General features: G+C 39.0%; 1 long non-coding RNA gene across 1 annotated transcript in view; it reads left to right on the top strand.

Moving 5' to 3' along the window:
• Positions 1-16833, top strand: part of LOC143646207 (uncharacterized) — a 34052-nt gene extending 17219 nt beyond the window's left edge. Inside the window, exon 3 of the long non-coding RNA XR_013157381.1 lies at positions 16771-16833. This is a non-coding gene — a long non-coding RNA (uncharacterized LOC143646207). The remainder of the gene's footprint in view (positions 1-16770) is intronic.
• The last annotated feature ends 1715 nt before the right edge of the window (positions 16834-18548 follow it).

The raw sequence follows: 18548 nt of genomic DNA, 5'->3' as shown, positions 1-18548 counted from the left end.
TACCTGGGATAAATCCTACTTGGTCATGATGTATAATTCTTTTAATGTGTTGTTGGATACGATTTGCTAGAATTTTACTAAGGATTTTTGCATCTGTATTCATTAGAGAGATTGGCCTGTAGTTTTCGTTTTTTGTAATATCTTTGCCTGGTTTTGGTATGAGGGTGATGTTGGCTTCATAGAATGAATTAGGTAGTTTTCCCTCCACTTCAATTATGTTGAAGAGTTTGAGGAGAGTTGGTACTAATTCTTTCTGGAATGTTTGATAGAATTCACATGTGAAGCCATCTGGTCCTGGACTTTTCTTTTTAGGGAGCTTTTGAATGACTAATTCAATCTCTTTACTTGTGATTGGTTTGTTGAGGTCATCTATTTCTTCTTGAGTCAAAGTTGGTTGTTCATGTCTTTCCAGGAACCCGTCCATTTCATCTAAATTGTTGTATTTATTAGTGTAAAGTTGTTCATAGTATCCTGTTATTACCTCTTTTATTTCTGTGAGTTCAGTAGTTATGTCTCCTCTTCCATTTCTGATCTTATTTATTTGCATCCTCTCTCTTCTTCTTTTTGTCAATCTTGCTAAGGGCCCATCAATCTTATTGATTTTCTCATAGAACCAACTTCTGGTCTTATTGATTTTCTCTATTGTTTTCATGTTTTCCATTTCATTTATTTCTGCTCTAATCTTTGTTATTTCTTTCCTTTTGCTTGCTTTGGGATTAGTTTGCTGTTCTTTCTCCAGTTCTTCCAAGTGGACAGTTAATTCCTGCATTTTTGCCTTTTCTTCTTTTCTGATAAAGGCATTTAGGGCAATAAATTTCCCTCTTAGCACTGCCTTTGCTGCGTCCCATAAGTTTTGATATGTTGTGTTTTCATTTTCATTCGCCTCTAGGTATTTACTAATTTCTCTTGCAATTTCTCCCTTGACCCACTGGTTGTTTAAGAGTGTGTTGTTGAGCCTCCATGTATTTGTGAATTTTCTGGCACTCTGCCTATTATTGATTTCCAACTTCATTCCTTTATGATCCGAGAAAGTGTTGTGTATGATTTCATCTTTTTAAATTTGTTAAGACTTTCTTTGTGACCCAGCATATTGTCTATCTTTGAGAATGATCGATGAGCACTTGAGAAAAAGGTGTATCCTGCTGTTGTGGGATGTAATGTCCTATAGATGTCTGTTAAGTCTAGCTCATTTATAGTAATATTCAGATTCTCTATTTCTTTATTGATCCTCTGTCTAGATGTTCTGTCTATTGATGAGAGTGGTGAATTGAAGTCTCCAACTATTATGGTGTATGTGTCTATTTCCCTTTTCAGTATTTGCAGTGTATTCCTCACGTATTTTGGGGCATTCTGGTTTGGTGCGTAAATATTTATGATTGTTATGTCTTCTTGTTTAATTGTTCCTTTTATTAGTATATAGTGTCCTTCTTTGTCTCTTTTAACTCTTTTACATTTGAAGTCTAATTTGTTGGATATTAGTATAGCCCTGAGGTTCTTTCTTATGTGGAAATGCACAGGGTGATCTCTGCTGGCCTTCTCTCCAGGCCTGTGGGTTCCAACAACTTTCCCTGGCGTGATTTCTTTCTCCGTCTCCAAAGGCCTGGGCTGAGCTGTGAGCACTGAGATGAGGTATGCTGAGCTGCTTGGACTGTGCTAAATTGAGCTCTCTCATTTAAGCACCAGCCAATTAAATCAAACATCATTCATTGCAGCAGGCATGCCTCCTAGCTGACTGCAGATATAATTAACAACCATTGAGGTTCACCTGCCCTTGGCTCATGTCTATAGCAATAGAGCTAAGCACCCTCACCTAGCCAACCTGACATCTGAATCTAACTACCACACCCTGGTACCATGCTTTTTTCCTTGCCTTGCTATGGGATATGATTATGACATGATTAACCCAAAGTGATGTTTCTCCAGAAGGTACTTATTGAGTTTATGGAGCTGATACTTCAGGATGTAGGATGAGATGGTAAGGGATCAGCAAATTTCTGCCACTTTGGTTTCTATAAATAATTGACAATTTTCTCATGGGCACTTTTAAGATGAACTTAAAATCAATGGGAATATCTTTAAAAGTGAAACCACACCCGGTCATGTTTTGACTTAGAACTGAAAACACATAAATATCCATTGTTCTTGGACCAAAGTGAATCCAGACATTTTCATCATTCTCTGTTTGCTTGGCAATGAAAAGGCCTTTTGAAACAAGCATAATAACTGGTTCAAAATTAATTTAAAAGTTATTAAATGAGTTTGCACCAAATAACCTAGAAACATGGCAGCAAAGAGCACTTTTCTGTAGAGAAACAAAGAAATATAATCAATGTGGTGGCTATTTCAAAAGGGAATAAAGTAGGTAGGGGCATTGATTCTTGCTGTGCAGACTGTTAAATCCCACCATTCTGGTAAATAAGTCATCAGGCATTTCCAAAGAGTTGGGCTAGGCAAATGCAAAGGCTGTCTAAATTTTATTATTATTATTTTTTATAATGATCCTCCACCTTCTCCCTTTTACACTTTCTCTACCCATTTAGGCACTGTTCTTATGACTCTGTAAACACCAGCCAGCCTTCTCTTGTTCCCCTTCTTTCCCTCCTTCAGTTAGGATTGTATTTGGTGATAGGCAATGGGATCTCAACTATTTTGACTTGAAGAAATATGAGTTCATTTGCTCATGTCCAGAGGTACACAGTCCATGGAAGTGAAGATTATTTTAATCTGGGTCTATTGTCATCATCAAAAAAATTTTCTTGCTAAAGAAAATGGAGAATGGCAATTGGTTAGATAAATAGTACTATCTGCCATAAACTCCATTAAACTTGACTGTTCAATGTCCTGTTCCTAAAACAAGTAATTTAGTACATAATGTGCATCAGATATTCTGCTCTATGCTTTCAGACTTAGGATCTCATTAAATCCTTATAGTACCGTGAGGTAACTATTATTTTCATATTGCAGGTGAAGAATCAAAAGCCTAAAGAAACTCAGTGATTAACTTAGTTTACATAGTGCATGGTGGAGCAAGAATCCAAAGACCGTTTTTTAGCTTTAAGTCTGATGCTTTTTATTTATTCAGTTTTTTTTTCTTTTGTATGCTGTATGGCAGGGGTCACATTTCATTCTTTTTCCATGTGAATGTCCTGTTGCAGCACCATTTTTTTGAATTTTTGTTGCTTTTTTGTTTTTTCCTTTGTTTTGCATGTTTGTTTGTTTTTTGAAAAGTGCATGCTGGGAATCAAACCTGGGTCTCCTGCAGGGCAGGTGAGAATTCTACCACTGAACTTCCCTTGCACCACCTGCTTTTTATTCTTTACCCATGTGATGAACAGAACTAATGGTCTTTAATGAAACAATTGCAGTTTAGTTTCCTTCTTTGGGTAATCAGTACTTTATATTGGAGGAATGACTTTAAAGATGAGAATTTAGGAATCACATGGTTTTTGAACAGGAAGATTATCAAATAGGCTCAGCTGATGCCTAATCCCTTTGAAAATAACACTAAATGGGTAACTTAGTTTGCCAGAGCTGCTACGACAAATGCCACATACTGGTTGACTTTACAACAAGGATTTACTGTCTCACAGTTTCAAAGACTAGAAGTTCAAAATCAAGGTATCAGCAAGGCCTTGCTTTCTCCCTGAAGTTCTGATGCTGTCTTGTAACAATCCTTGGGTCCCAAGGTCTCTTCTGTCACATGGAGAGCTCTCTCTCTCTCTGTGTCTCTCCTTGTTTCTGCTCTTCCAGTTTCTGCTGATTTTTGTCTAATTTCTGTGTCTTTTTCTGGCTGACTATGAGTTTTCTCTTTATGAAGCCTCAGATATTAAAGATTAAGACACACCCTGATTCAGTTTGGCCATCTCTTAACTAATAAGAACATCTTCAAAAGATCCTATTTGCAAATGGGTTCACATCCATAGGAAAATGGATTAAGATAAAGAACATGTCTTTTGGTGGAGTACATGAGTCAAACCACCACAATGGGGCTTACTAGGTGTTCTAGTTTGCTAGCTGCCAGAATGCAACACACCAGAGATGGATTGACTTTTAATAAAAGGGGATTTATTTCATTAAAAACATGTAGTTCTTCAGAGGAAAGGCAGCTAACTTTCAACTGAGGTTCTTTCTTACATGGGAAGGCACAGGGTGATCTCTGCTGGCCTTCTCTCTAGGCCTCTGGGTTCCAACAACTTTCCCTGTGGTGATTCCTTTCTGCATCTCCAAAGGCCTGGGATGAGCTGTGAGTGCTGAAATAAGGTATGCTGAGCTGATTGGCTGTGCTACATTGAATTCTCTCATTTAAGCTTCCAGCCAATTAAATCAAACATCAGTCACTGTAGCAGGAACATCTCCTAGCTGACTGCAGATGTAATCAGCAACAGATGAGGTTCACGTCCATAGCAATAAACTAGGTACTTTCACCTGGCCAAGTTGACACCTGAACCTAACTACCACATGTCCACCCCTTGTCAACTATACCATCATCTTAAATGATATTAAAGTGACAAAAATTCTCTTCTGGCTGTGGACCTATGAATCTCAAAACAAGTTATCTGGTGACAATATGCAAAGGAGGATGTTCACAGGATACAGATTTTCATTTCCATAGGAAGAAATTGGAAGGAACACAGTAGTTACAAGACCCAAACAGTTTTCAAAACCTGCAGGGCAAGCGCCATTGGATTTCCAAGTCTGAAAGTCATTTATCCTTCAGCGTTGGAAAGTAGCAGCCACACCCTTTCTAAGGGCCTAGGCAGCAGCCTGCCTCTTTCCAAATCAACCTTGGAGGATGTTGAAGAGGCCACCATTTTCTCAGCTTCACCCTTTTCAAGCACTGGGGTCATACCTGGTCTGTCTGCCAGTTCCAGGGTGCATGCTCAAAACCTCCATGTGGTGGTAGCCAGACTCTCCCCAGTCCCCAAGGAGTGTGCTGTACCTTCTCCAAGGCCTGAGGCTGCATGACTCTTCCACTACAACAAGGTGGGAGACTCGTCCTCTTGCCCTTCAGGGCAAACTCACCCTCTCCATGTTTATGTACCAAGTAAACATTTTTTGCTTTAGTCTTACACATAAGTTAAAATTTTAAAATATTAATTACATCTATTTCCAACACCCTGTAGTAATGACATTCCTTTGTTCTTCCTCATGCAAAAACTTTTAAAATTTGTACATTTAGTCACTATCATTATACACTCTAGGCATTCCTATATTATATATTATATCATCTCAGTCTTTATCATCTATCTTCCTTTCTGATTTCATTCATGCCCCCAGCCCTCCTCCCTCTATCATTCTCACATTCAGCTTCATTCAGTGTTCTACTATGATTGTATTACAGTTAGGTAGTATTGTGCTATCCATTTCTGAGTTTTTATAATCTGTCCTGTTGCACAATCTGTATCTTTTCAGCTCCAATTACCCAATATCTTACCCTATTTCTATCTCCTGATGGTCTCTGTTACCAATGAAATTCTCCAAGTTTATTCGCTAATGCCAGTTCATTATCAGTGTGACCATACAGTATTTGTCCTTTTGTTTCTTGCTAATCTCACTCAGCATAATGTCCTTAAGGTCCATCCATGTTGTTATATACTTTATAACTTATTCTGTCTTACAGCTGCATAATATTACATTGTATGTATAAACCACAGCTTGTTTAGCCACTCATCTGTTGATGGACATTTGGCTGTTTCCATCTCTTTGCAATTGTAAATAATGCTGCTGTAAACATTGGTGTGCAAATGTCCATTCATGTCCTTGCCCGCATGTCCTCTGAGTAGATACCTAGCAATGGTATTGCCGGGTCATATGGCAATTCTATACTTAGCTTTCTGAGGACCCACCAAACTGCCTTCCACAGCAGTTGTACCATTTGACATTCCTACCAACAGTGGATAAGGGTGCCTCTTTCTCCACATCCTCTCCGGCACTTGTCGTTTTCTGTTTTATCGACAATGACCATTCTGGTATGTGTGGAATGATATTTCATTGTGGTTTTGATTTGCATTTCCCTGATAGCCAGGGAAGTTGAGCATCTTTTCATGTGCCTTTTGGCCATTTGTATTTCCTCTTTTGAGAAGTGTCTGTTCAAGACTTTTGCCCATTTTGTAATTGGATTGTCTGTCTTTTTGTTGTTGAGTTGAACAATCTCTTTATATATTCTGGATACTAGGCCTTCCTCTGATATATCATTTCCAAATATTGTCTCCCATTGTGTAGGATGTCTTTTTACTTTCTTGATGAAGTTCTTTGATGCAGAGAAGTGTTTAATTTTGAGGAGTTCCCATTTATTTCTTCAATGCTCATGCTTTGAGTGTAAGGTCTAGGAAACTGCCTCCTATTATAAGATTTATAAGCTATTTCCCTACATTTTCTTCTAACAGTTTTGTGGTCTTAGATCTAATGTTTAGGTCTTTGATCCATTTTGAGTTAATTTTTGTATAGGGTGTGAGATCCTCTTCATTCTTTTGCATATGGATATCCAGTTCTCAAGGCACCATTTATTGAAGGGACTGTTCTGTCCCAGATGAATTGTTTTGACTGCCTTATCAAAAATCAATTGTCCATAGCTGAGAGGGCCTATATCTGAACATTCAATTTGATTCCATTGGTCAGTATATCTATCTTAATGCCAGCACCATGCTGTTTTGACCACTGTAACTTCATAATACACCTTAAAGTCAGGTAGCATGAGACCTCTAACTTCATTTTTCTTTCTCAGGATACTTTTAGCTATTTGGGACACCCTGCCCTTCCAGATAAATTTGGTTATTGGTTTTTCTACTTCTAAAAAGTAAGTTTTTGGGATTTTAACTGGTATTGCATTGAATCTGTAAATCAATTTAGGTAGAATTGACATCTTAACTATATTTAGTCTTCTAATCCATGAATACAGTATGCCCTTCTATTTATTTAGGTCTTCTGTGATTTCTTTTAACAATTCCTTATAGTTTTCTTTGTATAGGTCTTTTGTCTCTTTAGTTAAATTTATTCCTAAGTATTTTATTCTTTTGATTGCAATTGTAAATGGAACTTTTTCTTGATTTTCCCCCTCAGATTGTACATTACTAGTGTATAGAAATACTACAGATTTTTGAGTGTTGATGTTGTAACCTGCCACTTTGCTGTACTCATTTATTAGCTCTAACAGTTTTGCTGTGGATTTTTTGGGGTTTTTGACATATAGTATCATATCATCTGCAAGCAGTGATAGTTTTCCTTCTTCCTTTCTAATTTTGATGCCTTGTATTTCTTTTTCTTGTCTACTTTCTCTGGCTAGAACTTCTAACACAATGTTGAATGACAGTGGTGTAGTGGACATTCTTGTCTTGCTCCTGATCTTAGGGAGAAAGTTTTCAGTTTTTCCCCAATGGGGATGATGTTAGCTGTGGGCTTTTCATATATTTCCTTTATCATTTTGAGGAAGTTCCCTTCTATCCCTATCCCTTGCAGTGTTTTCAACAGGAAAGGATATTGAATTTTGTCAAATGCCTTTTCTGCATCAATTGAAATGATCATGTGGTTTTTCTGCTTTGATTTGTTGATATGGTGTATTGCATTAATTGATTTTCTTATGCTGAGCCATCCTTGCATACCTGGGATGAATCCTAGTTGGGTATGGTGTATAATTCTCTTAATGTGCTGCTGGATTTGATTTGCTGGAATTTTGTTGAGGATTTTTTCATCTATATTCATTAGAGAGATTGGTCTGCAGTTTTTTTTTTTTCATAATATCTTTGGCTTTATTATGAGGGTGATGTTGGCTTTGTAAAATGAGTTAGGTAGCTTTCCCTCCTCTTCAATTTTTTTGAAGACTTTGAGCAGGATTGGTACTAATTCTTTCTTGAATGTTTGATAGAATTCACATGTGAAGCCATCTGTTCCCAGACTTTTCTTTTTGGGGAGCTTCTCAATGACTGATTCAATTTCTTTACTTGTGATTGGTTTGTTTCTTCTTGAGTCAATTTTGATTGTTCATGCCTTTCTAGAAAGTTGTCCATTTCATCTACATTGTTGAGTTTATTAGCATAAAGTTGTTCATAGTATGCTTTCATTACTTCCTTTATTTCTGTGGGGTCAGTCGTTATGTCTCTTCTTCCATTTCTGATTTTATATATTTGCATTCTCTTTTTTCTTCTTTTTGTCAACTGTGCTAAGGGTCCATCAATCTTATTGATTTTCTCATAGCACCAACTTCCGATTTTGTTTATTTTCTCTATTGTTTTCATGTTCTCAACTTCATTTGTTTCTACTCTAATCTTTGTTATTTCTTTCCATTTTAATGCTTTGGGGTTAGTTTGCTGTTCTTTCTCTAGTTCTTCCAAGTGGGAAGTTAATTCCTCAATTTTTGCCCTTTCTTCTTTTTTGATACAGGCATTTAGGGCAATAAATTTCCCTCTTAGCACTGTCTTTGCTGCATCCCATAAATTTTGATATGTTGTGTTTTCATTTTCAATTGTCTTGAGATATTTACTGATTTCTCTTGTAATTTCTTCCTTAACCCATTTGTTGTTTAGGAGTGTGTCATTGAGCCTCCATATATTTGTGAATTTTCTTGCACTCTACCTATTATTGATTTCCAACTTCATTCCTTTATGATATGAGAAAGTGTTTTGCATGATTTCAATCTTTTTAAATTTATTGAGACTTGCTTTGTGACCCAGCATATGGTCTATCCTTGAGAATGATCCATGAGCCCTTGAGAAAAAGATGTGTCTTGCTGTTGTGGGGTGTAATGTTCTATAAATCTCTGTTAAGTCTAGATCATTTATTGTATTATTCAAATTCTCTGTTTCTTTATTGAACCTCTGTCTAGATATTCTGTCCATTGATGAGAGTGGGGAATTGAAGTCTCCAACTATTATGATAGATGTGTCTATTTCTCTTTTCAGTGTTTGCCTCATATATTTTGGAGCATTCTGGCTTGGTGCATAAATATTTATGATTGTTATGTCTTCTTGTTGAATTGTTCCTTTTATTAATACATAGTTTCCTTCTTTGTCTCTTTTAACTGTTTTACATTTGAAGTCTAATTTGTTGGCTATTAGTATAGCTACTTGTTCTAGTTTGCTAGCTGCTGGAATGCAATATACCAGAAACAGAATGGCTTTTAAAAAGGGGGATTTAATCAGATGCTCATTTACAGTTCCAAGGCCAAGAAAATATCCCATTTAAAGCAAGTCTATAGAAATGTCTGATCTAAGGCATCCAAGGAAATATACCTTGGTTCAAGAAGGTTTCTCTCTCAAGTGAGAAGGCACATGGTGAACAAGTCAGAGTTTCTCTTTCATCTGGAAGGGCACATGGTGAACATGGTATCAACTGCTAGCTTCTTCTCCTGGCTTCCTGTTTTGTGAAGCTCCTGGGGAGACATTTTCCTTCTTCAGGTTGCTGGTTGGTGGATTCTGCTTCTCATGGCTATGTCATTCTGCTCTGCTCTCTCTGAATCTCTCATTCTCCAAAATGTTTCCTCTTTTATAGGGCTCCAGAAACTTATCAAGACCCGCCCAAATGGGTGGAGAAATGTCATCACCTAATCCAGCTTAACAACCACTCTTGATTAAATCACATCTCCAAGGAGATGATCTGATTACAGTGTCAAACATACAGTGTTGAATAGGGATTATTTTACCTTTATGAAATGGGGTTTTGATTAAAACATGGCTTTTCTAGGGTCCATACATTCTTCAAACCAGCACATTCCACCCTCTGGACCCTACAAAAGACATATTTTCCCCATATACAAAATACATTCATTCCATCAGAACATCAGAAAATTTTTAAGCATTTCAGTAACAATCAAATACAATACAAGATCAAAACTATTACAAAGTCTCATCAAAGTTAGTTAAAGGGATGGAATGTCCTAAGGCAAAATTTTCTCCATTTGCTCTGGACTTTGAAAACTCATAGCAAGTTATTTGCTGCCAACATGCAAAGGAGAAATAATCATGGGATACATATATGCATTTCCATAGGGAGGAAAGAACACAGGGGTCACTGTACCCATACAGTCTTGAAAACCTGCAGGGCAAAGTCCATTAGATTTCAAAGTCTGAGGATCATTTATCTTTGGGACTTCTGAATGTGGCAGCCCCACCCTTTTCAAGGGCCTATGCAAAGGCTTGCCTCTCTCCAAATGCAACCTTGGGGAATATTGGGGAGGCCATCTTTTTCTTGGCTCCACCCTCTCCAAGGATCAGGGTTACACCCAGGCTCTCTGCCATCTCCAGGGCACATATTCAGCCCCTCCATTTTGTGGCAGCCAGGCTCTCCCCAAACCCCAAGAAATGTGCTTCACCCTCTCCAAGGCCTGAGGTGGCATGACTCTTCCACTGCAATGAGCTGGAAGGCCCATTCTCTGCCTTTGGGGCAAACTCACCCTCTCCATGGGCTTGGGTGGGTCCACTGTCCTAGCCTGAGGCTTCTTGACTTCAAACCCCAGTCTCCATGGTTTTGCCTCTGAAGTTATTTTTCCTCCAATGTGTCCCTTCTCTGAATGCCCAAGTCCAGACTGGCAGAGGCTCTGTTTATGCAGACCCCACAGCACTCTTGTTGGCTTTCTAGGCAGTAGCCTTGGATCATTCCCATCAGACATAAGGAGTTTCCACAAATCCTTCCTGGATAACTCCATGTCCAATCCTGGCTTTCTCTGAAGTGGCTGACTGGTTTCACATTTGACCAAGATCTCATGTGGGGCACTATTCTTTGTGGTCTCCCTTTCTGGAGGCCCAGAATTTTCCAAAAGTTCAATTTCTGGTTTCTTTGTACCCAGGAGTTCAGTTTTCAGCTTATCTCTTCGCTGTCATATTTCACTATAAGCTGTGAGGAGAAACCAGGCTGCACTTTCGACATTTAATTTGGGGATCTCTTCTGCTAAATATCCAAGTTCATGCCTCTTAAAACTTGCCTTCCAAACAAAGCCACCAGTCAACTTTGCCAGATTATCTGCAATTTTAAAACAAGGATTGCCTTCCTTCCAGTCTGTAATGACACATGTCTCATTTCTATCTAGAGCCTGGTCAGAGGTATCTTTAGAGTCTATAATTCTATCAACAGTCTCTTCAAAGCATTCTAGGCATTCTCTATCAAGTGCCTCACAACTCCTCCAAAAATTTTCCCTTATCCATTTAAAAAAACATTCCAACATGATTGGTATTTGCAAACCATAGCAGCACCACCCCAGTCCCAGTACCAAAATCTGTTCTAGTTTGCTAGCTGCCAGAATGCAATATACCATAAACAGAATAGCTTTTAAAAAGGGGAATTTAATCAGATGCTAGTTTACAGTTCCAAGGCTAAGAAAATGTCCCATTTAAAACAAGTCTATAGAAATGTCCGATCTAAGGCATCCAGGGAAAGATACCTTGGTTCAAGAAGGCCAATGAAGTTCAGGGTTTCTCTCTCAAATGAGAAGGCACATGGTGAACACTCAGAGTTTCTCACTCATCTGGAAAGGCACATGGTGAACATGGTCAGAGTTCCTTTCTCATATGCAAGGGCACATGGCAAATACAGCATCATCTAGCTTCTTTTCCTGGCTTCCTGTTTCATGAAACTCCCGGGAAGACATTTTCCTTCTTCATCTCCAAAGGTCGCTAGCTGGTGGACTCTGTTTCTTGTGGCTATGTTGTTCTGCTCTGTTCTCTGAATCTCTTTTATTCTCCAAAATGTTTCCTCTTTTATAGGACTCCATAAACTTGTCAAGACCCATCCAAATGGGTGGAGACATGTCATCACCTAATCCAGCTTAGCAACCACTCTTGATCAAATCACATTCCAGAGAGATGATCTGATCACAGTGTCAAACATACAGTATTGAATAGGGATTATTCTATCTTTATGAAATGGGATTTTGATTAAACGTGGCTTTTCTAGGGTCCATACATCCTTCGAAACCAGCACACTACTCCTGCTCTTTTCTGATTGTTATTTGCATGAAATACTTTTTTCCCAACCTTTCATTTTCAACCTATGATTATCCTTGGGTCTAAGATGTGTTTCCTGTAGACAGCATATAGATGGGTCCTGTTTTTTAATCCATTCTGCCAGTCTATGCCTTTTGATTGGGGAGTTTAATCCATTAACATTTAGTGTTATTACTGTAGGGGCAGTACTTTCTTCTACCATTTTGCCTTTTGGATTTTATATGTCGTATATAATTTTTCTTCTTTTTACCTTTACTGGTAATGTTCATTTCTACTCTCTTCTCCACATCTCTCTCTCCTGTCTTTTCCTATCTGCCTCTAGTGCTCCTTTCAGTATTTCTTGCAGAGCTGGTCTCTTGGTCACAAATTCTCTCAGTGATTTTTAGTCTGAAAATGTTTTGATTTCTTCCTCATTTTTGAAGGACAATTTTGCTGGATATAGAATTCTTGGTTAGCAGTTTTTCTCTTTTAGCAATTTAAATATATCATCCCACTGTCTTCTTGCCTCCATGATTTCTGCTGAGAAATCTACACATAGTCTTATTGGGCTTCCCTTATATGTGATGGATTGCTTTTCTCTTGCTGCTTTCAAGATTCTCTCTTTCTCTTTGACAACTGATATTCTGATTAGTAAATGTCTTGGAGTATGTCTATTTGGAGCTATTCTGTTTGGGGTACATTGCACTTCTTGGATCTGCAGTTTCTTGGATCTGTAAGTCTTTTATGAGAGTTAGGAAATTTTCAGTGATAATTTCCTCCATTATTTTTCTCCTCCTTTCTCCTTCTCTTCTCCTTCTGGGACACCCACAGCACGTATATTCATGTGCTTCATGTTGTCATTCAATTCCCTGCTCATATTTTTAAAATTCTTTTCCCTATATATTTTTTTGCTTGTTGGATTTCAGATGTTCCATCCTCCAGTTCACTAATCCTATCTTCTGCCTCTTGAAATCTGACATTGTAGGTTTCCATTGTTTTTTTTTTTATCTCTTCTACTGTGCCTTTCATTCCCATAAGTCTGTGAGTTGTTTTTCAGACTTTCAATTTCTTCTTTTTGTTCATTCCTTGCCTTCTTTATATCCTCCCTCAATTCATTGACTTGATTTTTAATGAGATTTTCCATGTCTGTTCAAACATTCTGAATTAATTGCTTCAACTCCTGTATCTGATTTGAATTGTTGGTTTGTTCTGTTGGCTGGGCCATATCTTCAATTTTCCTAGTGTGATTTGTTATTTTTTGCTGGTGTCTAGGCATTTAATTACCTTAATTAGTTGATTCTGGAGAGTGTTTTCACTTCTTTTCCCTAGGATTTTCTTGCTGGATGACTTTGTTGTCCATCTGTTCTTTGACATTCAGTTCAACTTATTCTGGACCACTAGCTAGGTTTTGTTTATTTTTTTTCAGTTCTTGTTTTCTTATTTCTTGCCCTGCCTGTATGGTGCCTTTTCTCCTCCACCCTTAAGAGGGTCTACTTAAGTATTATAGACCCCAGCCAGATTTTCTCAGACCAAACTGGCCTCCTGTCAGGAAGAAAGAATCACCTGCATTAGTTTTCCCTGAGGATGAGACTCAGCAGGTTGAAAGACTTTCCTATGAAGTCTCTGGACTCTTGTTTTTCCTATCCTGCCCAGTATGTCATGTTTTTCTGCCTGCAGGTCCCACCAGCATAAGGTGATGCTGTACCTTTAACTTCAGCAGAATCTCCCTGCTGGGAACATGGTGGAGACTGAGGATAGGTTGTAGGCTGGCTTTAATTGCATCAATTTTCCAAACCCTGAGGCCTGAATACCTTGAGGAAGGGAATCCACCTGAACTGGGCCCCACCCCTCTCCTGGGGAAGGCACAGGCTCCAGACAAACACTCAAACAAGCTTAATTCTGCCTATGCTGGGGCACTTGCAGCCTGAGAAGCCCTGCTGCTGTATCCAAAGGCAGTCAAGCCATAGAAACACAGCCACTAAAAAGAAAGAAAAAAATCCTTTTCAGAGAAGGACCCCCATTCCTCGGGTTTGCCAATCAAGAGCACAAGTTGGTATGTTGCTTTGTGTACCTTTAGATCCTATATGCCCCCTCCTTTCCTTCAGGGCCCAGACCTTTTCAAGTATTATGTGCTGTCTGATCCAAAAAACCTCTGTTTCTTTATTTCTTTTTACTTTTTCCATCAGCCCTGCCCCCTCAGTGTCAGGGCAAAAATCAGCAACCTCTGCTTTGACTCAAGGTTCAGCTGAGCTGGGGGCCTATTTTAGTAGTCAGAATTTGTTGATTAATTCCACAATTGGAGCTTAGTTGTGCTCAGCCCCTGCTACTAGTAAAGTCCCTTTCCTTTCCCCTCTGGGAAGCAGCCTGTGGGGGAGGGGCACCAGCCACCATGGCTTGGGGAACTCCCAGTTCTGGGTCGGCTCACAGCTGGTGCAGTTGGTCCAGACTGGGGTACACTGCTGGGCCAACTGACATGGCCCCAGCAGTTGTTCTGTACTGTTCCTGGCTATTCAGCAGTTGTTCTGGAGGATGAACTAAATCCCACACCTTGCTAAGCCGCCATCTTAGCACTCTCCAGGTGTGCTCTCCATGTATATGGGTGAGTTCACTCTCCTGGCCTGAGGTTTCTTGGCTTCAGACCCAAACTTCCATGGTTCTCACTCTGCAAACTCCAATTTATCCCTTTTGTGTTCCCTTTTGTCAGATTGTCAGTGATTCTGTTTACACCAACAATCTCTTCAGGTACTCCAGGACTTCTCCATCATTCTTTTCAAAGTTCCTCCAAAATCTTTCCCTTATCCCCTTATCCATCCCAAAAAACTAGTCCACTATGACTGACATTTGCAAATTGCAGCAGCACCCCACTCTCAGTACCAAAATCTGTTCTCGTTTGCTAGCTGCTGGAATGCAACACACGAAAGATGGATTGGCTTTTAGTAAAAGGGGATTTATTTCATTAAAAATACGTAGTTCTTCATAGGAAAGGCAGCTAACTTTCAACTGAGGTTCTTTCTTACATGGGAAGGCACAGGGTAATCTCTGTTGGCTTTCTCTCCAGGACTCTGGGTTCCAACAACTTCCCCTGGGGTGATTTCTTTCTGCATCTCCAAAGGCCTGGGCTGAGCTTTGAGTGCTGAGATGAGGTATGCTGAGCTGCTTGGGCTATGCTACATTGAGCTCTCTCATTTAAGCTTCCAGCCAATTAAATCAAACACTATTCATAGCAGCAGGCATGCTTCCTAGCCTACTGCAGATGTAATCAGCAACAGATGAGGTTCACATGCCATTGGCTCATGTCCACAGCAATAGACCTAGGCATCTTCACCTGGCCAAGCTGACACCTGAGCCTAACTGCCACACTAGGAATATTGACAGATATGTCTGCATTTTTTTGTGGAAAACATGAATCAGGACAGAGTGAAGTAGTTGAAAGCATTGCTTATTTAACCCTCAGTTAGGCCTTCCAGAAGTGAGGTCTAATCATGAGCAAAAAGAAATTCATCATTATTTCTCAATTGGTGCAGGATTCTTCTCAGATGAGCTTCTAATCAGGCCCCTCATCTCTCCATCTTCCACTGTCTCCTCAGTCTTTTCTACATTTCTGCTCTTACATCCTAGGGGAATTCACATATCTTAAACTTCTGAGTATTTCTTCTAACCCCATCTTGGCTGGCTTCGTCTTTAGGATGAAATTAAATATTTCAGATTCTTCAAGGTGAAGCACCATCCCCAAACCCAAACATTTCTATTGTTGCTATTGGCCACTGTTTTGGTTTGTTAAAACTGCTGAACTGTAATATACCCAAAAATGGAATAGATTTTAAAAAGGGAATTTATTATGTTACATGTTTACAGTTCTAAGGCCATAATGATGTCTAAACTAAGGCATCCAGAGAATGATACCTTGACTCAAGAAAAGCCAAAGGACCAGAACACCTCTGTCAGATGGGAAGTGTGTGGCTGTCATCTGCTGGTCCTTTGGCTTCTGGTTTCAAATAGCTGCCCAGGGGGGCATTTTCTTTCTGCATCTCCAAGCATCTGAGTCTTGTGTTAGCCCTGAACTTTCTCAAAAATGTTTCCCCTTTTTAAGGGCTCCAGTACACTAATGAAGACCTACTTTAAATGGGTGGAGTCACAGCTCCATCTAATCAAAGGTCATGCTCACAATTAGGTGTGCCACGTCTCTATAGAAACAATCCAGTCAAAGCTTCCCACCCTAAACAATAGGTCTGGCCCCACAAAACTGGACCAGGATTAAAACATGGCTTTTCTTGGGTATATAACAAACTGGTACAGCTACCTTTCAATCATTGCAAATATCCACCACCCACATACATATTATTATTGTTTTTGATACATTTAGATATGTTTATATAAGGAGGTTTTTATCTCTTAATATACAATGAAGATTCTGGAAAACTTAGCATCATAAAATTGGAGGCTTGACACAAAAAGCTGTGGGAATGCACCTCACACACATTACTTAATACTGTGTTTTGTATAAGGAAGAGATTAATAAGTTTTTATTATATACCTTTTTCAATATTTGTATACACTAAACAGTGTTCTGGGATATGATAAATTGAGTAGATGGAAAAAAGAGAGAACTGGGTGGAAGATTGAAGGCTGGCCACAAATTCTAACCTTTCGGGATCATATGGAACATGCCAGGTTAAAGTTAGATGAAAGGGGCCATAATCCCTCTATAGAAAACTGGCTCCAGAATTTGTACCTCAAGTGTGGACTTGGGACAAGTGAAAGTCTAAGCAAGCTTCATGGAGTTGGCTGAGGCCTTTGTTTAGCCTGCATCACAGCCTTGTTTTTCTGTATGTCCAAACCTGCTTCCTTCCTTCTTTCACAGATGCTGATCTCAAGCATATTTCCTGCTCCAAGTTTGTTTCCTGGGGGAACAAACCTGCAACAGTAGGTATCAGGGATACTCAAACAAAGAAGATACTAAAATAAATCATAGAACTGGATACTGCCAGTCACCAAACAATGTGTGACTGCCAGTCACCATCCAATCATACCTGGTGTGGATGAGCACTTAAGATTTTTCATATAGGGTAGCAGTACAATTGTTAAAACATACACCAGTGTTGAACTAGTATGGCAAACTGGTAGAAGGAAGTGCACTAGTGGATGCAATCTACTGAGTATTTGATAATATGGGGGAAATACTAATTATTAGGACCTCAGAATTAGATGGCTGTTGCTAGGGGGCAAATGATGTTTTGGAAAAAAGATAGTGAAAGGGTAGCATGATTAATTAGCAATGAAAAGTTAAGTGTGAGAGCCAGAAGGTCTTCTTAGTTGCACATAAATAGAGCCTCACTTTTTGCACTTGGAGGGCAATAAAATAAAACAAAATGAAATTGAGGATGAGGCCCAGCACTTAAGCATAAGTGTAGCATAGCTCCAGAGAAGGATGGATGCTCAAACAGCACTTGTTTGCTCAGCCAAGGTCCAAGCTCTCATTGAGAAAGATGGCACACTCACACCTGGGATGGGGCTGTCTCTAAAATTATAAATCCCTTGATTCTTCTTAACCCTCTGGACTTGCAGAAGTGTCCTTATCTCCCCTTGTGGCTAGGGGATAAAATCAAGGGATAAGATACATCATGATCTGGCCAAGGATGTGCTGGGCCTGGGAACGGGAGGAAAGGTACTATACCAAGAAGGAGTTGTAAGGCCTAGCCCCAGCATCCTCTCGGGGACCAAGAGGGTATGTGAAGGGCTATATTCTGAGGGTGAAGGTTCAAGAAGGGACAGAACACAAAACTGGATAAGGAAGAATTTACTGATGTGGAAAAACTTTCCAAGGATTCAAGATTTAACATTCTTTCAGGGACCCAGGAAATGGTTCTAAGATACTATTACATACTGTTAAGAGTGCATAAACTTTTAGAAGGGTAAGAGTTTTAGAAATAGTTCTTTTGATGGTCTTTCTCTTATTGCTAGGGGACCCCAACTTTGCTGTACTTGATCTCAGATCATCCCATCTCCTTCCTGGGGTTAATGTTTAATTTGCTTAAAAATCTTTCTGGCTGAGAAAATGTATTTCTCATCTCTGTAACAGGTTTCTATTGAGGGGACTTAGATATAAAATCTCAGCTTAATTTAGATTTTATTTATCCAAATATCTTTAAAAATAGTATACATCCTTAAAACACAGACACATTAAGTGGTCTTTCAACCTAAGATTTTTAACTGATTTCATTGTCAACTGGATTTTCAACTTGGGTTTTCTGATGACTTTTTGTTTGTTTGTTTATGGATTAATATTGCTAGGATAGTAGTATCCTTCAAGAGAGACAGACTTTTTTAAAAATTACATTTAGTATGACAGAAAACCAGAGTCAGTTTACTATTTTGATTGAGATTAGTAAATACTATAATTTAATTGTCTCAAGCTTTCCACTAAATTCTTATTATCAAAGGGGTTCCTGGTAATAGCCTTTACTATATCATATTAGGTTTCATGTTTTCTCTGCACTGTATTTTTTTTTTCTATTGTGCTTATTTACCCTTTTCAGTTTCGCAGCTTCTTTTTCCTCCTTCCTCCTATTACCTCTGCTTTGCACTGGCCTGTCCCAACATACCCATAAACACATTCTATCACCTGTTCTTTGCAGTTGT

Source organism: Tamandua tetradactyla, chromosome 9 (genome assembly GCF_023851605.1).
Source record: "Tamandua tetradactyla isolate mTamTet1 chromosome 9, mTamTet1.pri, whole genome shotgun sequence".
NCBI lineage: Eukaryota > Metazoa > Chordata > Mammalia > Pilosa > Myrmecophagidae > Tamandua > Tamandua tetradactyla.
This window is presented reverse-complemented; position numbering and strand designations above follow the sequence as displayed.